The sequence below is a fragment of the Melospiza georgiana genome, chromosome 11 (assembly GCF_028018845.1).
Source record: "Melospiza georgiana isolate bMelGeo1 chromosome 11, bMelGeo1.pri, whole genome shotgun sequence".
Classification (NCBI taxonomy): Eukaryota; Metazoa; Chordata; class Aves; order Passeriformes; family Passerellidae; genus Melospiza; species Melospiza georgiana.
In genome coordinates this window covers 7,886,803-7,908,165 of record NC_080440.1, presented here as the reverse complement: position 1 = coordinate 7,908,165, position 21,363 = coordinate 7,886,803, and the positions used below count along the sequence as shown (strand labels likewise).

The window sequence follows — 21,363 nt, the reverse complement described above, 5'->3', positions numbered from 1 at the left end:
TTTTGTGGTAGTGTATAATGACAACAATGAGACTTGTCAGTGAATCAAGCCAGGATGTGTGGTGCTGAAAAGATAGGATACTGGAAGGGTATTTTATTATTTGTCCCACTGCTTCCATAAAGTCTTATGGAAGAGCTCATGCACCTGCACAATTTTGAAATACCACAAATAAAAATACACTTCAGAATGATGTGCTGGTTGAATGGTTTGCTGGTTGCTGTGTTTTAGAAATGGTGTTAATAGCTGTGTTGACTCTGTGGAAGATATCCAATATCTAAAATTTTTTTATGAAGATTTCAAGCATTATATTGAACTTGTGTGTGCTTTTCTGGAAGACCTGAGATATGTTTCAGACATTTGTTGCTTTTCCAAGAGGGTTGTTGTGCAGGGCTAGAATTAGCTGAAGGAAAAATATTACTTTCTAAGAGGTCGGAATGCTGGTATAAATATGCAACTGTTACTTTTTGACTGCCAACACCCCTCTTTTATCCAGACCATTTATTTCATTGGGAATGAATGATTATAGGTAAGTGTAGAGGGTTTTTTTCCATCAATACACACAAGTTATCTCTATTAGATGTCAAAATACAATCTATCTCATTTGCAAATGGGGTCAGGCAGCTAAAATAAATCTAAACATTTCAGTAATGTAGGACAAATGACCACTTTTGATTTTCAGCCAGCTCAGCCTCTCCTATCTGATGCCATTCTGCTCATATTTGCTCACTGAGGGGACCAGAGGTTATGAAAATGCTGAGCTTCTGTGTTTAGGTTGAAAGTGGGAATAAATGGTGGGTGGCAGAGCCCAGATAGCAGACAGATGTTTGTTCCTAGCTGAGCACAGTGAGCAGGATGATCAGGTTATCTGCTTCTTTCTCCTTGCTTCCTCATTCCCCAGAATATTTCCCAGGAACCCTGAGCAGGGCTTGGCTGAGCACTCCATGTATTGAAGTCTGTCCTGTGGGTAGGTTTTGGACGTGCCTAGGAAGTTTGCATCAAATGAGCCTACAGAGAGGGGAAACTTCACTCTGCAGTAAGCAATTAGCCCGTGCCAGTGGTTTCCAAGCTCTTTCACAGGCATTATCTGCTAGGCTGCTTCCCTTCCCTAGCCTCAGACGGTCAGGCCAGCTCCCCTCCAGTTATTTGTACAGCAGCTGCTGGCCCAGCCCCAGCAATTATGGGCAGGGAAGGAGGCTCTGCTAGGCTGAGGCTGGAGTTTCTTCTGAGGGATTTTGCCAAAGGGAGTGAGCAAGACCAGGACAGCCCCTGACAGCCACCAGCGGCAGCTTCTGCTGAGCCCCAGCACACACCATGTGTGTGAGGCTGAGCTGTGGCTTTATATTGATTTCAGTTGAGTGGAACTGATTTACAGCAGCATAGGTCTCTCTCTTTTTATGGCTGTGCCTGCCTGCTTACAGAGCTTTTGTATTTTCGGGCTTAAGATTTCTGTAGTAAATCCTGAGTTGGGGGTGGAGAGGTCCAAAAGCAGGAGGGCTGTTGTGGTTTTCCTGCTTGGGGGTGGGAAAAGGGCACAGCCATGTTGCAGAGAGCCCTCAAATATCCATCTTCCACAGGATGTATCTGTCCTAGACTGTGCTTTAGATTATTTCCTCTGTAGCCTGTAGGAAACCATCTGCTGCTCTCAGCTCTTGTGGAGGGTGGATGGTCTAGGGGCTGGTGTAAGCTCTGAAGATGAGGAATTTTCCAGTTTTATGAGTGATCTATAGCATTGCCCTGTGCTGCCTGGTCATATTGATCGTCTCAGGCTCAAGAGTTTAGAGAGGAGAAACTTCATTCATGGATCAGGTGTTGAACAACCCTCAGACCTGTAACATTGGTATAAGGTACCCACATCCCTAAAGGTGCCTGTGGATGTGAACTCCAGTGCCTTGTGCACAGAGCTGCACCACACTTCTCCTTTCACTGGAAAGGAAAGAATTTTAAGCCTTGTAAAATAACCCTGTCTACAGACAAAATTCTGACTATAACATTTATTCTAGTTCAGAAATAAAACTTGCAAAAGTAAAGACTAGATAATTAAATGAAGAAGGCCCATTTTGAATGGGTTCTGTCAAAAAGACAGCAGGAAACACAATCAGCCCTTTACAAGAAACTTCATTAAGTCTCTGCTAGCAGCTCTTTAAACGAAATTCAGAAGTGAGCAAACGCTGAAAACAGAAGACTAGCTTGTCTTTAAATAGGAACAGCAAAACTGAATGAGACTGACATCTCCTAGATGTTCTTTTTAGGGTTTTTAAGAAGCTCAAATGACATTTCCAGGGGGAATTCTCTGCGCATGTGTATTCATGTATGTTTTGGCAAAGTATTTATTGTGTTATTTATAGTATTATTGTAAGTTTTGACATGATTGTGTCTTAGAGTTTGTCAAAGACTTACTAAACTGGGACTGGCCACATTACCTGTGGTGCAGCAGAAATGTGGAATAGGCACAGCACAGTCACAAGGAGCAGGTGTGGATCCTGAATGTGTTTCACTGCAGTCTTTGCTTTTCCAACTCATCTTTTCTGTTAGGCTGACCACTGAATGGACAGGTTTGAAATTATTTTTAGCACATCTTTATACTTGCCACAGAACTCAGTCTGTTTCTAGCACCTATCATAGTGACAGTTAGTAACAGTTCATGTGCTTTTTCATCAGTGTGGAGATATTTTTGTAAATACGTAAATGGTTTTTTAAACAAAAACCCAAAACAATACTTGAAACAAACGCCCACAGAAATATGCTGCTGAAACATCTGCTAGATCCAGGGCTTTCTGACTGACCCTCCCTTGTGTAATGTATGCTTCTTCACAGAGCATAATATTCCAGACCTTTAAAGATGCCTCTCAGTGTCAAGTGTTGCATCTGTCAGTGCTCAGAACACTTTGCTGGCAATCTGAGCAGACCCTAGTTTTCCTTGCAGTAGCCCAAAAAATGAGTAGCTTCAGGGTCAGGGCCTTAGGAGGAGATTACAGTGTGAGATGCTGATGGAGATGGTTGTACCCTAAGTGATGGTAGCCCTGGAGGACCTGTGTCTACTCATGCCTGTTCTTTTGAAAAGCTGTTGTGCAAAATTGATGTGACAGTCATTGCATGAAATTGTGGAAAACCAGAAGTAGGAAGGGGCTTACCCAAATCAGCAAACTCCTTTTCGAGTCTTCAGGTAAAAGACATGATGTCTAATTATTCCCAGTGTTAATTTTTGCGATGAATGGGATGGGATGGGTCTGCCCTGTTCTGGGGCAGGATGCTGTAGATGATGTTCCTTTTGTCACTGGAGTTTCCCAGCAGTGCTGGGTGCTGGCACTGGCAGGGCTGGCGTGCCCTCCTCCCTTGATCACTGTTCTGCTGATCAGCTTCAGTGTTGTGAGCTGACTCATTCAAGAAATAATCTTCTGAGTAATCAAAACCATTTGGGCTTCTCAGAGAACAAAAAAACAGAGGTTGGCTGAGGATGTAGATGTGTTCTTTTTAGATGTTTATCTAAGTGTGGCTTTGTAAAAAGAATCCTGTGTAAAAACCTCATGCAGTTGTTTTTTTCCTTTAATCTTATGGTGCATTCAAGGCATCTCTTTCCTCTTTGTACCTTTAGTCTCTCCTATTCTGTGTGAAATTATTTGCACTGCTTATGATGCTTCTGTTATTTGTGCATGTCCTTACTGATGTTTTTTCTGTCTAAAATGTTGAATCCTTTCTCTCCAAGATTCTGTGCAGCTGCTGTGAACATTAGAAGTTAATAGAAGAAAAACAGGCTTTACAAGAGTAGAGATGACCCTGAGAGTGGGGAAAGGTGTCCATTAAGAACAGGAACTTTGGCCATGCTGTCACGCTAGTGGACACTATCAGTGTGTGAATGCTTTGTCCTACAACACTTAGGCACTTATTGCTGTCCTTTAAGATGCTATTATTTAAAATATAACCGGTGGTGAATGTAAGAATTGAGTGTTCTTCTCAAAAGCAATTGCTGGCATTAAAGCAGGAATGATGGGTAATGGTTATTTCCTGAAAGAACAGCAAATGGTGTTAACTGTGATGGAATGTAACTTGGCCATATCCTTTGTAAATGTGTGAATTTCTCTCTTTGCTTAGACTGTTCTCATTAAATAAGCTGCTAATGTGAATTGGACAGGAAATAATCAGCACATAGTAAGGAAAGCATCAAGACTTATTGAACTGAGAGGTAACTAATGGGCTATTTGCTGTGGTCAGTATTTCACTCCTTCAGTCCCTCAGAATAATAAATCTTGGTATTGACCAAAACTCTGGCACACCATGTGTTCAGTTATCATTCCTCTGTGAAAGTACTCATCTGCCTTAAATGCAGGATAGTCAAAATGGGGCAGTTCTGGCTCTCTTGCTTTCTCACTCTTTTGAGCTGACTTTCTAAAGAGGAGCTAAGCTGAAAGTAGGAAAAACATTCTCATTAATATCTGATCAGTAAAGTGAGCTTTGAATATTATCTGCACTCATCAGAGATGAATGGTAGTCTTCAGTGAACCCTGCTGGAACCAGCTGCAAGGCATTCGTTTCCATATGCATCTTGTTAGGGGAACAGTTGTTCCAGAAATCAACGCTACACTCTTTCATGGGGGGAGCACAGGAAACCATAGCTGGAGAGTTTGCTGCTACTGTCTGAGCATGAGCCCTCATTTTGAACGTGCACAGCTCAAGCAACTGCTGTGTGTTTTCCCAAATAAACTGGAATTACCATCTGTATATTTTGATTGTTTGTATTCTGATGTTTCTGGTTCATGAGGCTTCATGTCCACGGCGCTGTACAGATGTGCACGAGGCACATCTGTGCCTGCAGAATCTGCATCTAAATGTGCCCATACCCAGAGCATGTCAGGGAGAGTTCCCTTTATCTTTCTTTAGCTATCCTGCCCCTGTGAAGGAGCCAGTACCAAATACTATCTTGTGTTTCTGTTCTGAGAACGTGACACCTCATTTCTTCAATCCTCTCCCAGAGAGCAGGATACACCTTCCTAACCACAGCTTGTATCAGGAGCTCACAATCAGCTTGTGTTGAGTATTTACCATCAGCAGTTCCCTGAGGAGAGCCAGCCTTGCCAGGAGCAGCCCAAGCAGTCTCTATCATTTTTACTGAGCCATACTGCTGGGGAACGCTGCCCTGATTGAGAGTCTTGTCATTTGCTTTGTTTGTCTATTGGCAAGTTTCTAAATAATCTGCTAAGGAAACCTCAGATAGTAATTTAGTTTCTACTTAGACACAGACACGATTTCATTATTGAATACCATTAATACTGTTTACTCTCTCTCTTGCCACCTTTTCTTGTGTGCCGTGCTAACAGTTTATTCCAAGTACTGTCATAGTCAATCCTGGTATATCCAGTCTATATGGAAATGCTTGGCTGGATTTTTAAAAGTTGGATGCCGATATGGTGAAATTCCCTTTTTTCTTTTTTTTTTTTTTTTTTGGCAAGGTTCTCACTAGAATTTGATTGGTTTTCATGCTTAAGTGCATTAAAGCAAATCTCTGATTTTTGAGTGTTGGGAATTTTTTCTTTACTGTTTCTTAGCAGATAGGCCATTGGTAAATGAACAGCTTTGAGAGGCCGAAATAGGAGATGAGCAAGGAACCAGTTCCCTCAACTTTCACTCCTTCATGAATGATTTTCCCTAGCACAGCACAGAAGTATAAAATAACAGCAACAGATGCTGGATGAAATCTTCAGAGCTTTAGATACAGTTGTTCCAGTAGTGCATCACAAGCATTTTTACTTTGCACTGCTGCAATCCCAACTGTGGTGACCTCCCCTCACATGAAGGAGCACAAAGAGCTGCTTTAGCTGGGGAGGGGAGACCTCTCACTTCTTTAAATGTACTGTGCTTTTTGTTGCATTTTCTTTCAATGTGAACACTGGGACATTTGTGGAAAACCTCTGGAATTACAACAACCAGTGCACTCTTTCAAAGGACTGAGAATGTGCTAAAGTGCAGCAAAAAAGTTGTCAATTTAGTTGATCTCTAGGCACTGAAGTAACAGGACAAAATATTTCAAGTTCTTTAGACATAAGAGCACATGAAATGCATATATTTTAAGTAGGCAAATGAAAGATGGATTGTTTGGGTAGCAGCTGTGATTGAGACTCAGCAAATGGACTGGAGAATACTCAAAGTTTGAGTCTGTTGTTTTTGAGGTCCTTGAATGATTGCAGTGATATATTGCACTTCCAATCTTGATTTCATATGTAACTGAACACATATAGGAGAATAACAGGGAGGAAAAAAGTATGTGAACAGCAAGGATACTTCAGTGTGGAACAAAGCAAGCACGGAAGCTCTGAATAGCCTTGTAGTGTGTGGTTAAAAAAAAAAAAAAGTAGCTTGGCACAAACGTTATTGCAATAGTCCAAGCATGAAATAATCAAGGAATGAATGAGAATTCTAGTTGCAGGATATAAGCAGAGTCTTTGTATGAAATGGCTGAGCCAGGCCAGTACTGCAGTCTATGCAGTAGATGTAGAATTATTTCCATTTTTTTTGTTATATCAGATGGCTTATTTCCGTCTTTCCAGTCACTGCTCAGAAGATAATCTTTTCTTCAGTGTCTCTGCCCCAGGAATTGCCCCATCTCTCCCCTTTCCCAAGAAATCCATCTTGCAGAGTGTGGTATTTCAGATTTAGGGTTTTTAACCATTGTGATCCTTGAAGAGCAGCCCCTGCCTGCCCAAGGAGCAGATCAGCCATGCTGGGCTCCCTTCAGGGTGGAGGGAGAGGGGCAGGGCTGGGCAGCCTGGGCAGGGCTGGGCATGGGATACAGGTGCCAGGTGTTGGTTCTGTGTCAAAAGGCACATGTGTGCTGCAGAAAGGAGGAGTCCCATGCAGATCCTGTGAGAGTGCAGAATGAATGTTTAGCAGCTACAGGAGCTCTGATTCTTACAGGGGCTCTGAGCTGGAGGTGTTTGATGTGGGGCCTGAGGGACAGGGCAGGGTGAGTGACTCCTGCCTGCACCCACAGCAGATGGGGAAATTCAGTGCCAGTCCCAGGCTGTGCTCTGTCTCTGAGGCCACACATCCCACCTCATCAGATGCTGATTGGAGACACCTTGGTTGCCTGGGAGATTGCCTCCTTTGGGGGACCATGTTGGTAGCACAGCTGCTGAGAAGCTCCTCAGATAACAGGTCTTCTGGAGGTGATCAGCTATGGAGTTTAATTCTTCCTACATCAGCAAACTCAATTTCTCCCTGTGCTGGTGCTTTGTTGAAGCTCTTAGTCTGTTTGATGCTTTCAGTTTTTTCCAGTGGGTTGGAGGAAGATCATGTTCTTTTCCTATTCAATACACAGAACATTTGGCTTTAAGTTACAAAGTTTTTTTTTTTAAAGAGTGTATGTGCCCAAAGAAGTTGGATGGGCACACTTTTAACTTGTCAAATTAAATAAATATGAAATCCTGCAATGGAGTGCAGAGCTGTGCATATAAATTACATCCTTAAGCAGCACTTGAGTGATTTTCTGGAAATGTTTTCAACTCTCCTCTGAACTTTTAAGGGTCATCTCTGTAGCGTTTCTATCTGAGGGAGGCTATTGGCACTGGAATGATTTATTGAAGAGGTATGTTGCTCTGCAGTGTAAAAATAATGTCAAGCCTCACTGAGAACCTGAGTATCAAGCTTCTGTTTTTGTAAAGCTGGGAAAGCAAGTGGGTTTAATTCAGCTGAACCCTGAATTAATGTTTCATAAGTGTGTGTTCCCACCCATTCCTGTCTCTTTACACTGCCCAGTTGGGAGAGGAGTGGGACTGTGGGACGATAATATTTTCAGGCTAATTAGTGGGATGAGTGGTTTCATTTGTGAAGCATTAGGAACCCTTTGTCCCTGTTGCAGAGATACAAAGATTGGCACTTGACCTGCCATAGTAAGGGCTGGTGGGTATTGCTGACTCATGGAGCCGAGCCCTTGTGGATGCGAAGGGTGATATACATTTGAAAAACACAAATCCTTTAAAAATATCTAAGCCTTGGCCAGCAGTAACTCTATCACCAGAGGAGTCTTTGCTGCCCTGAGTATTAGCCTTTCCATCTTCCTCCATCTCCATCCTGCCTGTTTTCTTCCGAGCAGTACCTGCCAAGTTTAACCCAAGCCAGTCTGTTCTGGCCGTGGCTGAAGTGAACCCTCTCCCCTGCACCCCTGGGTGAATGCAGTCTCACTCCGTGTTTCCTCTGGAGGGTTCCAGCCCTGCAGGCACGCACACAGCTGCACATCCCTCCTTAGCACAGCTGCTGAGAGGGAAGCTCACACTGTGAGCTCAGCTGTGGGGACCAGGAGGGCACAGGCAGGCTGGGTGCCATGGCTCATCGCCCCAGTGTGCCTGCACTGAGCTCTCTGATGCTGCTTTTTTTAGCTTGATGTAAATTAAAGCATTCAGGTCAACATCTAAGGTGTGCTGCTGGAGGAAAGTGGAGGAGGAGCTGTTCCATGTGGGGTTCTTGATTTCTGACTCTCTTGAGAGGTTTTCTGAGCTGTCTTGGTGTATAAATTTCCTCAGAAATGAACAAAAGAGGGTAAGTCCCTGCAGCTGAATGCCTGAAGGTGATGAGTGTTGGCATGTGACTGCAGTTTCTGTTGCTTTCCTTATGTGGAACAGTGAAACAAATGTTTCCTATGTGTCCCAGCTCCCCATAATACACTCAGAGCTAGAACTGAGGTGACAAAAGTCCCTTAAATGCTCATCATTTGCTTTTGCTCTGTGCTGGGTTGGACCTCCCAGGGCCCCTCTGCTGTATTTCACATCATCTGGTCCTTGAGCCCTGGGGCCCATCCCGTGTCTCAAGCTCCTGGACAAACAAAGCACTGAATGGATGGGCTAGAATGAGGAAGAGAAAGTGGTGTGATTTGCTTTGTGTTTGTGTGAACGCATTGCCCAAGTACAGAAATAGGATTTACCCAGAGGTAGCAGAGATGTGAAGTCATGGAGAGTTGAGATCACTTCATGTTCAGTTTTACATGCTGTCTGTTCCTCCTGAGCTGTGGTGGTGCGGCTCAGGCTGCTGCTGGAGCCTTCTGTGGCCCCTTGGGGTATGAAAATTCATTTCACATGCCAGATGCTAGTCTGCTCCTACCCAGAGGTGACGTGAACTTTTCAGACAGATTCCAACTTGGAAGCTTCTGTGGCACTTCAGATCGTGTATATTTTAATTTATATTTCTGTTGCTGGAGATGGGAAATTGAGACCACTTATCTTCATGATACACTATTAGCATATGCTGATCTCTGAGGAAGGGGATCTGCTCTGTGAAGGTGTTTGCAGAGAATTGGATGTGACTTTTGTAAGGAAGGGCTCAGTGCACGTAGCTCAGTTACTGCTTATGTTGCACAAGGGCTCCCCAGATGTCTGAGGGACATAATTGCTCTCAGTGCAAACACAGAAAAATTATCTCTGCCTTAAATTTGTGCAAGTCATCTGAGAGGTGGCTTGGTGCTCAATGCATCGATGGCTGAAGCAGAGTGAAGTGAGGTGAAGACTATGAGCTGGAGAAGGCACTAAGAGCTTCCTTTTCCCTGCTAAAACACCAGAGATGTGCAGCTCTGTGTGCAGTTTAGTGCTTCATATTCCTGTGAAAAGTCTCCAGTGCCTAAGAAGCTCTGAGCTTATTTCATGGCCTCCAGTTGTGCTGTGTGCCACTGTTCCTGTGCTGATGCTTGTGCATCACTAAACCAGTGGCTGTGCTGTATCTGTAAGGTCACCCCTCAGTTTGGGTCAGAGTTACCCAGCAAATTTGAGAGTGTGTGGAGAGTTGGTAGCCCAGATGCAGTAGAAGGCTCAAACACATAAGCCTATTTCTTTAGGAAATTAGGCTAATCCATGATGGGCCTCTATTCAAAATGGCCAGTGCTCCCAAGAAGCTTTTCAGAACACGAGCCAGTAAAGTTCTGCTTCTGTGAGGACACCCCTGTGAGTGTGGCAGATGGGTTCTGAAGGCTGAAAAACGTCTGGGTGGTTCAAGTGATGAAAATATTAGTCGTAATTCTGTCCTGTTATGCTAAGTGAAGTATAACTGTTCAAAGGAGATAGTCCAAGTGCAGCCTTTCCATTGGAGGCCCTGATCAGACGTGCCAATGGAGGAGGTCTGCACAGGAGCCCTTGGAAGAGGGATTTGTAGGCAACCATCTGTTTGGCATTAGCAGAAGACCTTAAATGAGGGAAGGTGTTGTGGTGTGGCACCTGAACTCATCATTCAGCATTGCAGCGTATGATTTCAGTATGAACAGTATGGTAAACATTTTCAGCTTTTTCACCCCAAAGTACTATTGGAAACTGTAATAAAAAGTAACTGCTGGGAAAGTAGTTTTGCTGAGTTATGCTATTTCTGAAAATGCATAATGCTCCATAGGCTTTTAAGTGATACTGGGCATATTTAACATTCTTTGATGTTAATTTCCTGGCATATGGACATCTCTACTTATTAAAATAAATAAGTACTTTCAAATTTAATGAAATGATGGAGGAAATGGCCTTTTTTCACATTCACGTCCGCTTCACTGGATAATTTAATGTTTTAAAATGTAAGTTCATATTAAAGTTTAAACTTCAAGTATTGGTTTTTGAAATTCTGTAATAAAAAGGTTTTGCTGTGGGAGAGCTGTATGAATTACTGAGCATGATAACACGATTAGCAAAGTCTAGCTGGTGATTTCTCTGGTACAAAATGGGAGCTGTAAATCTTCCCAGTAGGACCTGCAGCACTGGTCTGCTGGTGGAAACTTCTGGTCCTGATGACTGATCCATTCCTGGGGCATTGCTCTGAAGGTACACCTGTGGAAAATGTCTCCTGCATCACTGACCTTTCCCTCCCCTCACACACACATTTTACTCGCTCTTGGAGCCTACACTTGAAGCTTCTTGGGGCAGAGATGAGCACTTGTTAATATTGGCTCCCAAAAAGATCTTGCAGTTTTCTTTTATAATAAACATGTATATTTGCTTCCAATGTGTTTGCATGTAATGGGAATTATTTTCTTTATAGTTGTTACTGTGTTATTATTAAGTACAGGGAATGCACTTTGGTCCTCTCTCCTGTACTGAGGGAGAGCAAGAATTCCCTGGAGAATAAGTAATGTTCAATGTAATTGACTGGATATAAATATTTGAGTCCTAAATATTTAATGGAAATCGTTGTGTTTGAATGTAGCAATGTGCAGTTGATGGAAGTTTGCTCTGTGTCTTGCATGTCTGGAGAGACTGCTCACGTGCTGTGTTGAAGCCAAGGGTGGCTTTATTTCATTTCAAGGCAGACTAGAAACTGAAGAACTTATTTTCAGGAGAAAAATGGCAAGAGACCCAAATGAAAAACCTACTCAGCTGAAGCAGAGGTGACAAAGTTCACTGTGATTATATTGATTTTAAATTACTGTGTAGAGCTGGGACCAGCCTGTGTCTAGTCCTGCTCATGATGAGAAGAAGAAAAGAAAAAGGCATGAATACTCTCCTCTCTGCTTCCAAATATTTTGTTACCAGTATGAAAATCTGAGAGCAATCTTGTCCTCCTGACATTCCCAACAGGCAAAATAAAGGTGTTCCAGCATCTTCAGTGGAGCTGAAAGGGGATAGGAGGCACAGTGAGATCAAAACCTGTTTTTTCTCCCTCAGCAGCCTAGCCCTGTGCCCTGGCTCCTGAAGGGAGGACCACTCTGTGCCCTGTTCAGTGTGGAACAGATGCCTCCAGTCTGTGTGTGCCCCCAGCTCTGCCAGAGATGACGTTAATAGGAAACAGAGCATGTCTTGAGTTTGATGCACTTTTGGTGAAAAGAACTGCAACTGCCTATGCCACAAATTAAAACTGAGCTGGAATTAATAGCAATTAACAGCATCTATATTCATCTGCTAGAAGTTTTACAGAAGAGTCATTACTGTTTAACTTTATGTAGTTTGCATCTGTTTCACTGTCAACGAGAAAATTATCCAGTCATTTAGAGTTAACCATTTGTTTTAGACCAGTCATGTGTTTTAGTATCTAATGTGTCTTTGGGGAACAAGAATTTAGAGCAAATAAAGCTAATTGTGGTGGAAAATGGATATATTATTATCAGTAGTATATATATTATTGTAATGAAACTCTTAGCTGCCACAAGACTGAAGGAGCACAGGGGTCTGTCCTGTACCTGCAGTAAATCCAGGGCAATTCTGATGGGACATGTTGACCCTCCTTGTTTGGTGTGATGGAGAGAATGCCTGAGGCACTTGGGGAGGGAAGAGGACTATTTCTGTTCCTTCCCCATGATTTTCCAGCAGTCTGCCATGGTGTGCATTCCTGGGCCCGTGCCAAGCAGAGATGCGGCCTCCAAGTGCGACTTTATTACTTCAGTTGTAGATGATTAATTTTGTACCAAACCGTATGGGCCTGATTAACCCAGAGCACTGCAATAATGCTGTTTTAAAGATCTTTAGTGCATCCATTACTTCTGTTTCCAGTCTGCTTTTTCACTAGGAAAAAAACCCCTTGTTTCTTACCATTGCATTTTGAAGTAGAGTCTGGTCTGTAAAAATTACACTGAGCTGATAGTGGCTTATTATGTTTAACATTCTCTTCATTGAGGGAATGTCCAAGAGGTCCTTATTAGTAGCACCTTTGTAAGGTCAGAGGTTATTGCTCCCTCCACTACTGTAAGGGAGAAGAGAAAACCATTGTCTGTCCTGAGCCATCCAGGAGACTCAGGAAGCAGAGACTGGGGTCCAGACCAGGGGTTGTAGATGTTGCTTCATCCCTTTTGAGACACAGCCCACTCTGTGTGTGGCAGCACAGCACACCTGTCTGAGGTGCAGGTGTGTTATTCTCTGACTGGAAGGCTCCAGCTCTCTGGAGCAGGTTATTCTTGCAGTGCAGGAGGGTGCTGCCTGCCTGTGAGTATTGGGTCTGTGTGAGCGGAAGACTTGGGGTGGTTCTGCAGGCAAGGCAGGATGCTTTTGCCATTCACAACTGTCTCAGCTTTTTTAATAAGATGTTTCAATATATTTGGGGTGTGCTTGTTGGTTTTATATGTTTTCAATTTTAAGCTGAAAAGTATTTTGTAGCTCCACTGTAGAAGCGCAGGTTAAATAATCTATCCATATTTTGCAAGTCACTGAACTTTAATATCTTCATCTAAAAGCATTTTGGGGGCACTGCTTGGGTCTTAGAAACCTGCTGTGTTTGTTAAATCACTCTTTACGTTTTGTGTAGTTGAAGCCTTTAGAAAATAAAAATAACATATCTCCTATTGTCCCTGGAAAAGCCTTGTACCCTTATCAACATCCTCCGGCTTGGCTGGGGAAAGCAAATCCATCCCCTCATGCCAATGGCCATGTATGGACACAGCCTTGTATCATTTCTGTGGGACTGTGACTTCTGTGACCTCTTGCTGGTGGAGAATTTGCCTGAATAAACCCTATGATAATGTGCTGCTGGCAGAATTTACCCACACTGGGGGAGCAGTGATGCTGTGGAGCAGGGAGCAGCCATTCAGACTCTTGCGCTTTGTAAAAGAGGCATTTTTTGCCAAATCTGGAAGAAGAAAAACAGTGTTTGTGGGAGTCACTTGTGTTTCCCAGCTGTGGCAGTTCTGCTTTCTGCTTCTCTTCAGACCAGGTCAGTGCAGCTGAAGCTGGAGGTGATTATCTCATTGGTCTCATTATTATCTCTTCTCATCACTCCTCAATTTTCTTGCCTTCACACATCTTTCTTCCTTGAACATCCATGGCAAGACAGAGATCTCCAGCCAGTTACACTGCCCAGTCTCTCCCACAAACACTTATTGATAATTGTGCCATCTCCACAGGACTTGCTTTCACAAAAGGATCTATTGCTGACTTTTTTAGACGGCAGATCACATTATCTTGATGCATACAAGTTGTCTTCTTAAATGAAAGGGAAATTACTTTTAATCAATGAAAATATAAATGCCATTCCTGTATGGATTTAAACCCAAAATGCTGGAAACAATCTGTGTCCTGCCAGCCAGCGCCTCTGAGAGGTGTTCCTCAAGCAAGCTGCATGCCCAGGGGCTGACAGGAAAAGCTTGCTTCTTAAAATAAGCCAGTTCCTAAAAGTCAGGTTTTGGCTCCCTGGAAGCCTATATTTTTGCAGCCACCTGTCCTGGCTGCTTCCTGGTGTGATTTAAAGCTGTGCAATCTGCCACTGTGTGCTGCTAGAGATTGCTGTACAGCAGGCTGGGCTGCAACCACGTCAGGATGTGCTCTAGGAGTATTTCACTGCCTCCACTACCTGGAGGTGGGCAAAAACCCAGACCCCTGAGCTGAAACTCCACATGGTTTGTATGAAGCTGTTAAGGCTGTAGACTTCAATGGCAGAGAGATTGAACTGCCAGAAACTGGGTCCATCTTCTCTGAGAAAAAGGAGAGATAAAGGAAAAAGCACTTCCCGCAGGCATCTTCCATGAGTGGAATTTTACTACAAGCAGACCTCCAGACAAGGATTTTGATTCATGAGATAACAGTTACCTTTAAAATAGTGAAGGTTGGATTCAGGAGAAGGCTGCTGTTAGATTAATGAGTGTTGATGGGGGTGACATAGGTACAATGGGGAATTGCTGCAGTGGATGGAAGTCACAGACAGAGCCAGCAGAGGCACATTGGGTTGGTTGTGTGCTCACATTATCTCTTGGGGCACAGGGGACTCATGAACAAACCTGTGTGAATGTGGAATGAGGTTTTCTGTGTTTGCTCTGATGCTGTGACTAAGAACTAAATACCTTTTCTTTTTATATATATCTAGGAAATGTGTTATCAATTAATTTAAATTAAGTTCCTCCTTTGATAGTCAGTTTCTCTCCTCATATTCAGTCATTCCTGTTGTTTTTTTTTACTGAGTATGTATCTTAAAGCAAAGCCAGCTGATGGAAAAGAGGAATATATATTCCATAGCATTAAAATAGACTGAGAGTTTTGTCTTCCATGGCTTAAGAAGGCAATTTCAAGAACTTGCAGTATAAATAAATTCTGCAGACTTATAACTTTTTCTTTGCTTGTTCAGTTCAAAATGATACCAGTATCTCCTACAGAAATTGATAATATAGAAGAAATGGACTTCATTTTCAGGGAGATGAATTAGGATTAAAAAATGCTACTGGAAGGGGGAATTTGGGAGAAATCTTAATAGAAATCTCCAATTAGTTGAATGGCTGGTTATCTGTGACAAGACATAATATTTAATAGACACTGCAAGCTGCATGTATACTTAGAAAGAAAAATTTAAAATAATATTCAAGTTTGTGTACGGTGGGTTGTAATATGTGGGTGATCTTTGCAAGGCCTTATGGCTTAAATAAGGTTTTTTAGAAAATATTGGGAGAAACATATTAGTGGATTATAAGATTATGAAAACGACTGTGTTAGGATACCTTGTTAAAATCTTTGTCAAACAGCCATTTTATTACACTTGGCTCTAGTTTGATAAGCAAGGCCAGCAGAATGAGGCTCTTTTATTTTTGTCAGTAAAGGCAGTTCTATGAAATAAGGAGTAAGAGGATCTATCCCTTTCAGCACATAAATAAAAAGTGGAACTAACTGAAAGCTAGATGGTAAATGCTATGAAGTGTGAACTCCTAAATTCCTTTCATCAAATACTTTGAGTTTAAAAAAAAAATATATAAGTCCCACTGGAAGTAATTTTATGAAAATCAGAAATCCTATTCTTAGTCCTGGAGATGGTTTCAATCTTGCAGTGATTAGTCATAGGTGTGAGGATTGGGTGAAGTGTCATTAGCTTGTTTTTAATTGCAAGGGATTTTATAATGTAGAATGTCTATAAGAGACTGTAAATGCAGAAGAGAGAAACAAGATAACTCTTGAAACTCAGTGCTACGTGTGAAGTGAGCTGCTTTGTCCATCTCTGACAGTTTTCCAAGTAATCTGCAAATCATGTGTTGGTTTTCAGCAACATTTCCTCCTGTCCATATTGTAGTGCAATATTAATTTGGGGGTTTGTGTGTTTCTGCATCTTGTGTTGTGTTTTTCAGTAGAGGTGGAGCCCCATGGTGGCTTCCATGCTGCTGCTTGATGATGATGATAATGTTTTCTCTGGTGGAAATGCAGGACATCCAGGCCTTTGAACTGATGTGGAGTAAAACTGGGGGATGGAAATGAGCCCAAGCTGCATCATGTTTCATTGTTGAGGTTTATTTCCCTGCTGAATTTTGAATGGAATATGCCTGCTTCCCACAGCTTTGGGGTATGAGTGTCCTGGGAGGTGGTCCTGCAAAGGGCTCAGGTCACTGCTTAAATCATTGCATCAGCTGTACAAACCCAAAGATGGGGCAGAAAGGAGTGAGAATTATTTTTATGGGGTTTTTTTCCCAATAAGAGAAGAAAATGAGGTTGTTGACATGATGGCCAATGACTAATTATCACCTGTTGCTCCCACAAGAGCTGAACAGGGGATTAGCATTCCCTGTGCTCCCCCTGCTACTCCTGCCCTAAATTGGAATTTTTTTCAAACCATGTTTCAGATGAAAATGCAACAGTCTGGCATGAATGAACACCGATATAGATCTGTCTAAGCTCCTTTCTCACTTCAAACTCAGTGATAGTTAAGACAGGATTATAAAGAAGCAAGAAAATGCAGCTCAGAAGTCTTGAAATCAAAGCAGCTCAGTAAAACGAAGGTGTTCTCAAACCTTTGTGCCAATTAACATTGGGCTGTGACAGCAGAGTCTCTTTTACCTCATAAAAATTCTCACTTGTGCTTATTTGGGTGGGTGGATTTAAGCAGGGGAACCTATAAGGCTTACTTTTGATTAGCTTTCCCCAGGCACCGGGTCAGATCAAGCACTACTTGACAGTTGGATTTTTATCACTTCAAAGAAAATATTTAGCATGATATAGAGATTAGATGCCCATGCTGGTGCTGTTAACTGTGCTGAGGACACTTTTTTCAGCCAAATACATGTCCCAGATGAGACATTTCTTGCTACCCATAAGAAGCATTTACATTTGAAAAAATTTCTACAGATTTTGGTTCAGATCCTACCTACAGGGAATCAATTCCAGAGCTCAATTTTTGCAGTCACTTCAACAATCATGAAATTTGATTCATATCAGTAATTCTGTAAAACTATACCTGGTGATTATGAATTACACTGCATATATCCTCTTAATATAAATGTCAGGACGCTGACATCCAACTGTGCATGAAATAAATAAGTATAAATACTGTTGTAATCTTCTTCAAGCTTATTTAAATATTTATTCAACCCAAATAACATCATTACTTATACAGTAGGTGTTTTTATAGTGGACCTTTTCCATTTTAAAATTCAATTAATCATGGTATGGTGTAATTATTTTTTTTTATTTTATTCATTCCAGGCAGAGAAATAATTGGCTGCTTTTGCAAGATGTAGCTGCTTTAAAGAAAAAAAAAATCCAAAATCAAATAAGAACATTTTCCAACTACCTAGGATCCCCTGAGAGTAATTACGTTACAATATACAGAGTTCACTCCATGCACAGCTGAAATGTGGTCAGCCAATTCCACAGTGAAATGAAAGAACCATTTAACAATGCTTAAGAACAGCACAGAACAGATCAGTACATGGAGTGAGGAATATTAAACTTCACTAAAAGTTTTAGGCGTTTAGAATGTCATTACTAAAATGGAAATTGTCAGGCTCCTGGGATTAATACCTCTGTACTTACAAAAATTGCTGTAATGTCAATGACCACAAGTAGTCATGACCTTGGTTCTATTTGGAGGGATTTTAAAGGTCTCCCATTGACCTTAAAAACCCAATTTCCAACATTTTAGGTAAGCCCATTATTGCAAAGATAGGAACACAGGAGGATCCATGCTGGAGCAGCAATTAGGAGCCCGAGTTCAGTGTTACTGCCCAGCTGTGGCCAGTGGTTTGTGCCGGTGAATTCTTGATGAAACAGGAGCAGTTGCTACCTGGCTGCAAATCCCCCGTGTGCTGCTGCTTTGTGCAGTGCCGGGGCTGCCAGTGCAGTTTGCAGAGAGAAGGAGCTGTTGCCATGGGGATTTTTGAAAGCTGTCATTGTTCCCCCCTTTGCCAGCAATTGTGGAGAAACAGGAGCCACCGGAGCAGACTCTTGCTGGGGTGGAACTGCTCAGCCGTGCCGAGATGCCTGCCCGATGTGGAGGCTGGGACAAGGAGGGGGAGGCTCCTTTTCCCTGCCCAAACCTCTGCGGAGCTCACAAGTGACAGGGCACGTTTGGAAATTCGTGAGCACTGGGGTTACTGGGCTGTCTCGTTCTCTTCCCAGGGCTTGTGCTTCTCCAGCAGCCTCCAGGAGGAGGCTTTCAAAGGAGTTCTCGATTGCTATAGAAATAGGAAAATGTGAAAATGAAAAACTCTTTTGTAAAGGTCAGCCTGAGCAGGGTGCTGGGTTGACATTTATGTCTTTCAGAAGTTCCTCTGAGTTGTTGCTTTGTTACACATGATGGAGAAACTTACTTAGAGGGCACTAGGCAATTTTGGTTTATTGTTTTGTTTACTTGTAATTTTTTTTTTTGTTCCAGCACCTGTTCAATACCTCTCTGGGCAATACTATTATAGGCAGCTGCTCTTGTGGTGCAAACCCAGATTTCCTGGCAAAATTCTCTTTCAGTCTTACACTTCACAAGCTTTTCCCAAGCCAGAGATGAATGAATACTCTTGGAAAGTCTGCTAAGATTCTTTAGCCTGCTATTTTCTGTGCTGTCTAAGAATTTAATCCAATAACCATTTCTAGTGGCTGTGTCAGACTTTTGGATCAGACCCAAAGCATGCCAAAAAAAAAAAAAAGGTTTAGATGTGTATGAGAAACATTCTTCTGTGGCAAAAGGATATTGGAGCTATGTTTGAGTGTATCCTCCTATTTTCTTTTGTTTCTTACATCTGCTCAGATAAGTTTGGGTCTATTCTCCTAATTTTTTGCATGCCCCTTAGCTCAAAAGAGATGGAAATACAACACTAATTTTTTTCCCTTGCTTGTCACCTTTGGTCTCCTAAGAAAGTAATGGTTTGACTTCTCTCTTTGTGCTCCCACTTTTCACTTTTTTCCCCTTTCACTTTTTTGCCAGTTTGCTCACTGCCACTAGACAGGTAGTGTAGTGAGGCATGGAAGTGATTCCCCAGTATTTTTATTTAAAGCCTGCAAACTTCTTGCAGGTCTTTATGAACCTATTTATCAGGCTGCAAATGGATGCCATCACCAAGCTGTTTGCTAGATGGTTGATACCTTGCTTTTGTCCCATTTTCTGTGACTTTGTGGCTGGATGGAATTTCTGGGCTTGCTATCAACACATCCTCCGTATGAATTCAGAAACCAAAAAGAAATTTGAACCTGTGTTTCCTTATGCTGCTGCCTTCTTTCTTACCTACAAGGTATTTGTGGCAATGGAGTTAAGCAGATGAAGAGCCTTATCTTTCATTAATCCATGAGAAAAGGCAGAGCTGTGCTTATGAAAACTTTTGCTCTTGATGAGGAAATCAGCGCCTGATCTGCTAATTTTATTTGTGTACTTTTGTTACCCATTTACTTTCTCCCAAGTGAAAGATGACTTCTTCACTGAGGGTTGTTTTCCCTCGGTTATCAGAGCACAGAATAAAGCAGCTGTTTGTATTGATTTCTTTTACACTGTAAGGATCATTTAGGATGCAGGAGACCAAAAACTTCACACGCACCACAAGAAATCATGTGAGTCTAATGATGCCATTTAACAGACAGTGTTTTTCTTGGCATAAATTAAGACCCCTCAGAAAAAATTTATAAAAATTGAAAGAAGCTGTGTTTTCTGAGGATGATGAAACAAAGGAGTGAATTGAGGAAGACAGTTTATTGGCTTTAAGAGCTGATAAATCTTCAGCTGAGTAAGAAATTTATGCTACCAGACAGTGAAGTTCAAGAATTGCTATTTTCTCAGTTAAGATGAAGTTCCTCTGTTTATGCAGAAGCATTAAATAGAAGATGATTTTTTAGTCTAGATTCCTGTAGTTCCAGGGCATTGACTTTTGACTCTTGAGAGAAGACATTGCAGAGGAGGCAGTGTCTCAATTGAAAGAGCTTTTCAGAAAGCAGGTAGGAAGAATTCATATTTCTAATACAGACACACAAAATACACGTTTAAAAGGTTGATTAAAGTGGCTACCCACATAAACGTGACAGCTAGAGCTCTGTTGTGCCTACAGCCTGAATTTTTAATGGGAAATCCCTTTCTTGAGTTCAAGTTCTCTTTTGTTGTAGGTGTAATTGACTGATGTTTCCATTGGTTTTGGTTCCCCTCTTCACTGGGCTGTCTAGGATTTCAAGAGGTTTCCCACTGCTGTCACAGGCAGCACCTTCTTTACAAGACAGTCCTCAAAATCTCTTTTCTTAGGCTGTCATTCAGAGCAAAGTTAGACTGATTGAGGGATTTCTTTTTAGTAGTAACATCCCAGAATCCCATCCCTTATCCTTTTAGCATCAATTAGTTCTCTGTTAACTAGGGGGTGCTGTTACTTTCAGCACATCTTAAGAACTTGGAAAAAGATAATTGTTAACCTAAATGCCAATAGGACTTTAGCAAAGGCTTGTTTAGAGCTCAAAGGTTTCAGCAGCAATCAATTTGATAAAATATTGGCTTCTGTTCCCATGTTGGAGATATTTCAGTCCTTTCAGGCACTGTTTGTTGAGTGGAGGGAAATAGTCATCAGATCTATGGTCAGTAGAAGATGCTGACCAAGCCACAAGCAATTCTGGCTTGTTCCCTGTAGTTTGCATATTTGAATCCTTTTCATTCTGGAAGTGAAACAGAGGCAAAAATTTTGTGTAAATCTCTCTTGGTGTTCAGCTGCTCATCAGAGCATTCTGTGCCACATGTTACAATTCAAGAGCATACAATTTTATTTTATTTTTTTACTAAGGTTTCACTGTTTAAATCCTTGACAGATGAAGGTGCTGGCTGTATTCAGCATGTTTTAAAACCTAGCAAAAGTTGTCTCTAATTGACATCTGAATGTTGGTGCCCACCTCCTGCACAGCCTGTTAGGGATGGCTCCACGCTGCCGTGACAGCCTGCTGTTGTTATACAATTATCTGCAGTGGCCTGCACAGCTAGGAGGGCTTGGGCAGCCAAAGGGGTGTGTGTCTGTATTTAAGTGTTCTATTGTCACATTCCCTGCATTAAGGGGTGATGCTGCTGCTCCTTTCCCCTTTAACCCTCCTGTTGCAGCTGAACACTTCCCTGCTGCTCTCTGCAAGCAGCTGGAATTGCTCCAGAGGGGTCTGACGTTGGCTTGGCTTTTTCATTTTAAATTCATGCGTTGTAGTTTGAAAGACAAAATATCCAGCTCTAGCTAACTGCCAAAAGAGTGTATCACTTGCTGTAAGAAATCACTTGTCTGCCTTTTAATTTGCCCTAGGTGAG

The 21,363-nt window shown here is 42.1% G+C and overlaps 1 protein-coding gene across 1 annotated transcript in view; it reads left to right on the top strand.

Moving 5' to 3' along the window:
• The window catches only part of PTPRG (protein tyrosine phosphatase receptor type G), a 390,728-nt gene that overhangs the window by 87,774 nt on the left and 281,591 nt on the right, over positions 1-21,363 (top strand). The gene's annotated exons all lie outside the window — the stretch shown is intronic.